The sequence below is a fragment of the Petromyzon marinus genome, unplaced genomic scaffold (assembly GCF_048934315.1).
Source record: "Petromyzon marinus isolate PM22_M1 ecotype Great Lakes invasive population unplaced genomic scaffold, UKy_Petmar_22M1.pri1.0 PM_G_Scaffold_79, whole genome shotgun sequence".
Lineage (NCBI taxonomy): Eukaryota > Metazoa > Chordata > Hyperoartia > Petromyzontiformes > Petromyzontidae > Petromyzon > Petromyzon marinus.
Window position 1 is genome coordinate 258,464 of NW_027423034.1, and position 9,408 is coordinate 267,871.

The following is a 9,408-nucleotide window of genomic DNA, read 5'->3' on the forward strand; positions in this document are numbered from 1 at the left end:
CCAGCAGCGGGATCCGGATCTGGCGGCGGTGGAAGCGGCCCTGCGGGAGGGGAAAAGCACCCTACCAGGGCCCTGGAGCGGTTTGTATGCCCGGTTGTGTGTGCAGAACGGGGTGGTACGGGAGTTAACCGAGGCCGGCCAGCCGGGGTGCATCTGTGTTCCCGCCCAGGTGCGACCCCAGCTGCTACGGCTGGTACACGACCACCCGCTCGGGGGCCATGACGGGGAACGGCGCACTCGGGAGACTCTACGTCGCCAGTATCTCTGGCCCAAATTGACGCAAGATGTGGCCGCCTGGGTACAGGGCTGCCGCGCTTGTCAGCAGTGCGGGCCGAAACCGGCACGATACCAAGTACCCCTAAGGCCGTTCCGCGTCAGTCGGACTAACCAGCTGGTCGGCATCGATCTCCAGGGGCCATTCCCACGATCCCACCGGGGCAACCGCTATATCCTCGTAGCGGTGGAATACTTCACCCGCTACCCCGTGGCGGTGGCCATCCCCGATAAAACGGCCCTGGTAGTAGCCCGGGCGTTCGTGGAGCACTATGTACTTAAGCACGGGATCCCGGAGCGAGTCCTTACCGACCAGGGTAGCGAGTTCGAGGCCGAGTTGTTTCAGGCGCTGTGCCGGGAGTTCGGGATCCAGAAAGACCGAACCACGGCGTACCACCCCCAGGCGAACGGTATGGTTGAACGTATGAATCAGACTCTGGCCGGAAAGCTCAAGCGTATGGCGGCCGCAAACCAACGGGATTGGGACGAACACCTCCCCTACGCCCTGTTCGCCTACGCCACCACGGTGCACACATCGACGGGCCAAACCCCGTTCCTAATGATGTTTGGTCGTGAGTCTCGTCTACCCGCAGACTTGCTGTTCGGCATTCCTCCACCCCAAACGGAGGAAGGGAGTCGCCCCGTGGAACATCTGATGGAGACCCTACGAGGGGTCCGGGACCGGGCCTACCCGCAAGGGGAGGCCGCGCATCGGCGACAGGAACAGAGCACCCGACCCCGCGTGGAGCCCCCCCTTTTCTTGACAGGTACCAAGGTGTGGCTACACACCCCTCGCGTCGGGGCCGGACAGGTGGGGAAGCTGACCACCTACTGGCGGGGACCCTGGACCGTGGTACGGCAGATCTCTCCCTGGATGGTACTAATCCAGGGTGGAGAGAGGGGCCGAGAAACGGTGGTTAACGTCCGCCGCTTAAAACCATGGAGGGCAGCCCCGGCGGGGGAGAACCTCGCTGCCCGAGTACCGCGAAATCCCGGTGCCCCTGCGCCACCCGTGCTCGGGGGCCTCGCGCACTACATGGGCCCCGCCGTGCCCCCAGCCCCGAGGCGTCCCGGCCCCGCCAGAGGACGGCGGGGACGCCGCCCCTTAAACCCCGCTGCCGCGGAGTTTGTCCCCCAGCCCCCAGGTGCCGAGGGATCGGAGGAGCCACTGGAGTGGAGAAGGAGACCGCTGCAGGAAACCCCGAGGACGGAGCCACCTCCCCCGAGGCCAGCCACAAGATCCGGGCGGATCCCCCGGACCCCGCAGCGCTACCTCGTGGGCGCGGCCCAGGCGAGGTGCTCCAGTCAACCCGGGACGGGGACTGGCACCTCGGGGGGCTATGTGATGCCGCCGCCACGGAGCCGATCGGCGGGTGGCCCACCTGCGATCTCGCCGCTCCGAGCGGCGAGGCCGACATTGCCCCACCCCACCACCTCCCCACCCCCCCCCCCCACCGGAACACACACGCACGCACTCGCCCCCACCATTAGAGCGCGTGGGGAGACACCCTGGCCGACAGGTTTTCACCCAGAAGCCCTCGTAAAGGGATAATCTTCACGGTTTCCTGCAGCCAGGGAATTGGACGGTCTCCCCCGACGCTAACACCCACCGCGGCGCCGTGACTTTGGTTGTAATTACATGGTCACGACGGGGCTGCCGAGCCACCGCGGGTAGACAGCACACACAACACACACGGGTCAGCAGGCAGGTAGGAGGGCAGAGCCACGAGCGGCGGGAAAGCAGGGTCGCCCTCTGGCTGGAGGGTCGCTGAGCAGGTAAATTTAGATGCGGACGTCGCTGAAAGCAACGGCCCGGGGGATGCTGGGATACAGATGGGCCTACCGATTGGCGGGTGATCCCAGCGAGCTGATTGGCCCGCGAGTCGGCACCAGGTAGCCCCTTTGATGTAGAAAGAATAAAGCGGGTCAGGGCGAAGGAAAAAGGGTCTCTGGCTACTCGAGTCAACCCCAGGCCCGTCAACTCCCGAGTCCAGCCGCGCGAACGTCCGTGGGACGTATCGACGCGCCGCGAGGACCAGACGGCAGTGACGACGAACCGTGAGTAAGAGAGAGAGAGGGAGTTGGGACTTAGCTTAAGAGCAAAACCGGAGAGGGTAAAGGGGAGAAGGACAGGTAGAGTGTAGTGCCGACTATCAAGAGATAGATCGGTCCTGCCCCGCTGATCCCGACTGACTCGGTTAAATAAGGGCTCGCCGACGCGGTGGAATAAATCGTCGGCGGTTACATAACGGACTGGTGTGGTTTTTGCGGAAGCGTGGGTGCGCTTGCTGTCGCGGTGGTCGTTACATAACAGACTGGTGTGGTGGTTATTGCGGAAGCGTGGGTGCGCTTGCTGTCGCGGTGGTCGTTACATAACAGACTGGTGTGGTGGTTATTGCGGAAGCGTGGGTGCGCTTGCTGTCGCGGTGGTCGTTACATAACAGACTGGTGTGGTGGTTTTTGCGAGGGTGTGGAAAGAGAGTGGAAGCGTGGGTTCGCTTGCTGTTCTCGGTGGTCGCCGCGTGTGTGGAGCGGCGCCGCGTGGATTGTGTGCGCTACGAACCGTCGGCTGCGGACTCCCACGTTGCGAGCGGATACCCGTCTCGCACGCATGCCCATCGCATAGCCCTTTAAACCCGTTTAAACCAATCCCCCCAAGCGTCGGAGTGAGCACGAACGACGTCGCTTACCCTCCGACCTTTGACCCCCTGTTACCCGCGTGTGATTGGTGCGTGGGACTGCGCGGGCGGGGAGCGTCGCGTTTGGGTGCCGGCGAAGCGCTAGCGGGTCCCAGGGAGGTCGAGTGGGATGCCCCACCGGCAGGAGACCCGGACTCGGGGGGGGACGGCACAGGGGGGGGAACAGGGGCGCGACGACCTTTCCCCGCCAGGGGAGGAGTGCGGCGGCGGCAGCTCCCACACTAGTGGAGAGTCTGGGAGCGTCGGTACTTCGCGGACAGGGTCGCAGGCAGGGGAGATCCCGGGGGCCGGCGACCCTAACATTTGCCTTTAAGGGTTGGCGTTTAAAGGTTGGCGTTTAAGGGTTGGTGTTTAAAGGTTGGCGTTTAAGGGTTGGTGTTTAAAGGTTGGCGTTTAAGGGTTGGTGTTTAAAGGTTGGCGTTTAAGGGTTGGTGTTTAAAGGTTGCTTCTTAAGGTTTGGTGTTTAAGGGTTGGCGTTTATGGGTTGGCTTTTACGGGTTTGCGTTTAAGGGTTGATGTTTAAGGGTTTGTGTTTAAGGCTTGGTGTTTAAGGGTTGGTGTTTAAGGGTTGGTGTTTAAGGGTTGGTGTTTAAGGGTTGGTGTTTAAGGGTAGTGTTTAAAGGTTGGTGTTTAAGGGTTGGTGTTTAAGGGTTGGTGTTTAAGGGTTGGCGTTTAAGGGTTGGTGTTTAAGAGTTGGCTTTTAAGGGTTAGTGTTTAAGGGTTGGTGTTTTAAGAGTTTAAGAGTTTTCACGTTTAAACAGAGAGAAAGCGTGAGGTGTGTGTGTGTGATGGTGTGGTGATGTACACTCTGTGTGTGTGATAGTGTGGTGGTGTGCACTCTGTATGTGTGATAGTGTGGTGGTGTGCACTGTGTGTGATGGTGTGATGGTGTACACTCGTGTGTGTATGTCCTCTCCCGCAGCCAATCGGAGGCAAGTTCAGGGGGCAAGGGTCGCGAAATTTCAGAATTTGTCGATGGCCGCCTCGAAGGCCTCCACTTAGGCTGCGACTTTAACCATTTAACTTTACCACTTTAAACATTAAACTACAAATAAACAACGACTATACAACAGCTATACAACGACGACTAAACAACAGCACAACAACAACTTCTCCGGCGATGTCTACGATGGACGAAGTGAACTCGCGCGCCTCAGCTGCCCAAGGTTCGAGTGATTTTGAGGGCGAAATTTTTTTTTAATTTGTTTTAATTTATTTAAGTCGAAAAATGTTTTAAGTTTTTAATTTAATTTAGTCGAATTTTTTTTTAAATTTAAAGTCGAACATTTTTTATTTAAAGCTTTCGTGACTGCAGCCGCCCACACCTCCTGCACCACCACCACCACCACCCCAGCCGCCCACACCTCCTGCACCACCACCACCCCAGCCGCCCACACCTCCTGCACCACCACCCCAGCTGCCCACACCTGCACCACCACCACCACCCCAGCCGCCCACATCTCCTGCACCACCACCCCAGCCGCCCACATCTCCTGCACCACCACCCTAGCCGCCCACATCTCCTGCACCACCACCCCAGCCGCCCACATCTCCTGCACCACCACCACCCCAGCTGCCCACACCTCCTGCACCACCACCACCCCAGCCGCCCACATCTCCTGCACCACCACCACCCCAGCCGCCCACACCTCCTGCACCACCACCCCAGCCGCCCACATCTCCTGCACCACCACCACCCCAGCCGCCCACACCTCCTGCACCACCACCACCCCAGCCGCCCACATCTCCTGCACCACCACCCCAGTCGCCCACATCTCCTGCACCACCACCACCCCAGCCGCCAACATCTCCTGCACCACCACCACCACCCTGGCTGCCCCCCCTAACATCACGGCCCCCCCTTCCACCGCAGCGCCGGCAGCCCCCCCCTCGCGGCCGCGGCTCGTGACGCCGGTGCGCCGCTCGGCGCGGATCCACGCGGCGGGGGGGGCGGTGGGGGGGGGGGGCGACCCCCCCGGGGAGGGCCCTGAGGGACGGCGACACGGTGGGAGGCATTGCGGAGCTGCTGCTGGCAGCGGCCTACGCGGAGGAGGAGGAGGCGGACGAGGTGGTGGTGCAGGAGGGCGCTGCTGGCAGGGGAGGGAGGGGGGGGGGAGAGGCGGCGTCACCGCACGAGGTTCCTGCTGAGGGCCAACGCGGCGCTGGGGGACAACGCCCCCCAGCAGCAGCAGCTCGGGCTACTGGGGGGCTGGGCGGTGAGCGGAGTGAGATGAGTGGTGGGGTGAGCGGAGGGGTGAGTGGAGGGGTGAGCGGAGGGGTGAGCGGAGGGGTGAGTGAGATGAGTGGAGGGGTGAGCGGAGGGGTGAGCGGAGGGGTGAGTGGGTGAGTGAGATGAGTGGAGGGGTGAGTGGGGTGAGTGGAGGGGTGAGTGGGTGACTGGGTGAGTGAGATGAATGGAGGGGTGAGTGGGGTGAGTGGAGGGGTGAGTGAGTGAGATGAGTGGAGGGGTGAGTGGTGGGGTGAGTGGAGGGGTGAGTGGGTGAGTGAGATGAGTGGAGGGGTGAGTGGGGTGAGTGGAGGGGTGAGTGGGATAAGTGGAGGGGTGAGTGGGTGACTGGGTGAGTGAGATGAGTGGAGGGGTGAGTGGGGTGAGTGGAGGGGTGAGTGAGATGAGCGGAGGGGTGAGTGGGGTGAGTGGAGGGGTGAGTGAGATGAGTGGAGGGGTGAGCGGAGGGGTGAGCGGAGGCGTGAGTGGAGGGGTGAGTGGAGGGGTGAGTGAGATCAGTGGAGGGGTGAGTGGAGGGGTGAGTGAGATGAGTGGAGGGGTGAGCGGAGGGGTGAGCGGAGGGGTGAGTGGAGGGGTGAGTGAGATGAGTAGAGGGGTGAGCGGAGGGGTGAGCGGAGGGGTGAGCGGAGGGTGAGCGGAGGGGTGAGTGGAGGGGTGAGTGGGTGACTGGGTGAGTAAGATGAGTGGAGGGGTGAGTGGGGTGAGTGGATGGGTGAGCGGAGGGGTGAGCGGAGTGGTGAGTGGAGGGGTGAGTGAGATGAGTGGAGGGGTGAGCGGAGGGGTGAGCGGAGGGGTGAGTGGAGGGGTGAGTGGGTAACTGGGTGAGTGAGATGAGTGGAGGGGTGAGCGGAGGGGTGAGTGGAGGGGTGAGTGGAGGGGTGAGTGGATGGGTGAGTGAGATGAGTGGAGGAGTGAGTGGAGGGGTGAGTGAGATGAGTGGAGGGGTGAGTGGAGGGGTGAGTGAGATGAGTGGAGGGGTGAGTGGGGGGGTGAATGGGGTGACTGGGTGAGTGAGATGAATGGAGGGGTGAGTGAGATGAGTGGTGGGGTGAGTGGAGGGGTGAGTGGAGGGGTGACTGGGTGAGTGAGATGAGTGGAGGAGGGGAATGTTTCTGCAGCTGGCTGATGGCCTGTGGTGCTGTCCACCCCCCTATCTCCCCACCCCGGAGTGCCCTACAGTGCTGCCCTTAATTGCTACTCCCAACAGAACTTGCCACAAAAGTGTGCTGAGGCTACTGGGGGTGCCTTTGTCTTTGTATAGGCTGCCTGTCCTCTTCGCATCGCGTGTCACCGAGGCCACGTGGTTTGCTGTGCGTTTCAAGCTTTATTATCCAGCCACTCCGAGCGTAGCTGCCGTCACTACACACGCCACGTGATGGGGGCACGGCCACGCCCACTGGTGGGGGCACTGCCACGCCCACTGGTGGGGCACGGCCACGCCCACTAGTGGGGCCCCTCGGCGCGAGGGTTTCCCGACGTTCAATTGCTGACCAGGATCGGAGGTCAGAATGAAACCACCAGATTCTGATGTTTATTTCTGCATTCACAACCACAAACGATGAGGATCATCAACCTCGTCAACCTCGTCAACCTCGTCATCCTCCCCTAGGAGGGAGCTCGAGAGCGATGGGTGACAGGGTGAGCTCGGAGCGACCCCAAAAACTTTCACCGCTTTTGCTCGACTCACCATTACCGCCACCACATGGACAAACCCCGCACGCACGCAACAATATTTACACGCCGCAAGACAAAGGTCTACCACCACCACCACCCCCCCCCCCCCCTCTCTATCTCGCTCCCCCTACCCCATAGCTTGGAACAGACTGGCGAGCGACGTTTAGCGGCGTAGGCGGGCAGGGGGGCGCCCAGTAATCATCGCCAGCACCCGCAGCCACCTTAATCTCCCCTGTGGCGATGTTTACGATACGTACAGCGTGAAAGAAGTTCGACACGCACCACACGGCCGCCACCACTACCGCCATCACTACCACCACCGCGTGTCACTGTAGACACATACACATAGACACACAGACACATAGACACACGCAGACACATAGACACACACAGAGACACATAGACACACACAGAGACACAGACAAACACACGCAAAGACAGACACACGCAGAGATACATAGACACAGACACACACAAGACACATAGACACAGGCAGAGACACAGACACACAAAGACACATAGGCACATGCAGAGCACGTAGACACACAGACACACACATAGAAATACACAAACAGACACACAGACATACTCACAGACACATAGACACACAGAGACACATAGACACAGACACATAGACAAACACACCAAGACAGACACACGCAGAGATACATAGACACAGACACACACAAGACACATAGACACACACAGAGACACAGACACACACAGAGACACATAGGCACACACACAGACACATAGACACACACAGACACACACATATAGAAACACACAGACATACTCACAGACAGTCACACACACAGACAGAGGCGTGTGTCTGTGTGTGTGTCTGCCAGGATGAGTAAAAAAAAGGTGTCGTCTATCGACTTGGAAATAATCCCACGGGAACGCTGTCTCGAGAAAAAGATGACCGATAAAAGTGTTTTGAAGTTATATCCGTTGACTTGTGAACCGAATAAATCCCGTGTTCTTCACATATTGAGTCTCGTCATCGTTTTTCTTTTCTTACCTATAAAAGGCATTTTTTCTGTGTGTCCGTCTGTCTGTCTCTGTGTGGACGCACATTTGCTCGCGAATCGTGGAGTTTACTTTTAAAAAAGTAGCCGGGTACCACACCGTAAGCCCCGTGGTGAGCCAGCGCCATTCTGTTTTCCCATCCGTAAACTTTAAAAGTTGTTAAATTAACAATTTAGTGCTATTTCGCATTATTTAAGTATTTCCTTGCGCCGCTAAAGCTGCCCGGGGGTTGCCCCTAGCAACGCTCGCGCGTCATCGGGGGAGGGTGGGGGGAGATTTCTCATTCGCGTTCAAAATGGTTTTACTTAACTTGATTCCTCTGTCGTGGTCAAATGTTGTGATAAAGATTTCATCCACTTCCCGTCGTCCAATCAATTCCATATTTTGCACACGTACTCAGATCCGGTGACAATGCATGCCTGTATCAAAATCGGCATCAATTAACCAATTAATTGGCTCCCTTTAAGTGATTAACATTTTGTATGGACGCCTTATTATGCATATATATTTGTGTGTAGGTCAAAAACGCCGCGGTCCCTAAACTGTGGAATCGCCTCGCCTGCTCCATGTGAACGAGTTACGGGCACCCTCACTCCACACAAACAAAAGTTGTATATTGAAGATTGATTCATAAAATAACCAATTAACATTTGCTCGCGAATCGTGGAGTTTACTTTTAAAAAAGTAGCCGGGTACCACACCGTAAGCCCCGTGGTGAGCCAGCGCCATTCTGTTTTCCCATCCGTAAACTTTAAAAGTTGTTAAATTAACAATTTAGTGCTATTTCGCATTATTTAAGTATTTCCTTGCGCCGCTAAAGCTGCCCGGGGGTTGCCCCTAGCAACGCTCGCGCGTCATCGGGGGAGGGTGGGGGGAGATTTCTCATTCGCGTTCAAAATGGCTTTACTTAACTTGATTCCTCTGTCGTGGTCAAATGTTGTGATAAAGATTTCATCCACTTCCCGTCGTCCAATCAATTCCATATTTTGCACACGTACTCAGATCCGGTGACAATGCATGCCTGTATCAAAATCGGCATCAATTAACCAATTAATTGGCTCCCTTTAAGTGATTAACATTTTGTATGGACGCCTTATTATGCATATATATTTGTGTGTAGGTCAAAAACGCCGCGGTCCCTAAACTGTGGAATCGCCTCGCCTGCTCCATGTGAACGAGTTACGGGCACCCTCACTCCACACAAACAAAAGTTGTATATTGAAGATTGATTCATAAAATAACCAATTAATTCAAGTAAGCGTTGATGTGTGAGCAGGCGCCGCATCATTGACGTACTTCTCGACGGTGAGTTGAATGAAGTTGTGACAAAAAAGTTATTCAACTTCATTCCTCTGTTTGATGTCGTGGTCAAATCTTGTACTCAAGATATCGTCCACTTCCCGTTGTCCAATCGAGTTCTTTACTTTTTAGTGCACTTTAAAATAAAACTTTTTTAAAAGGAGTTTTTCACTATTCAAAAGC

At 57.3% G+C, this 9,408-nt stretch overlaps 1 long non-coding RNA gene across 1 annotated transcript; it reads left to right on the forward strand.

Annotated features, from left to right (window-relative positions):
* Positions 1-3,549: 3,549 nt before the first annotated feature.
* LOC142921027 (uncharacterized) lies at positions 3,550-7,885 on the forward strand. The gene is made up of 4 exons (XR_012939184.1): positions 3,550-3,747; positions 3,895-4,138; positions 4,846-5,188; positions 7,033-7,885. It is a non-coding gene; the product is annotated as an uncharacterized LOC142921027 (long non-coding RNA).
* Positions 7,886-9,408: the final 1,523 nt, after the last annotated feature.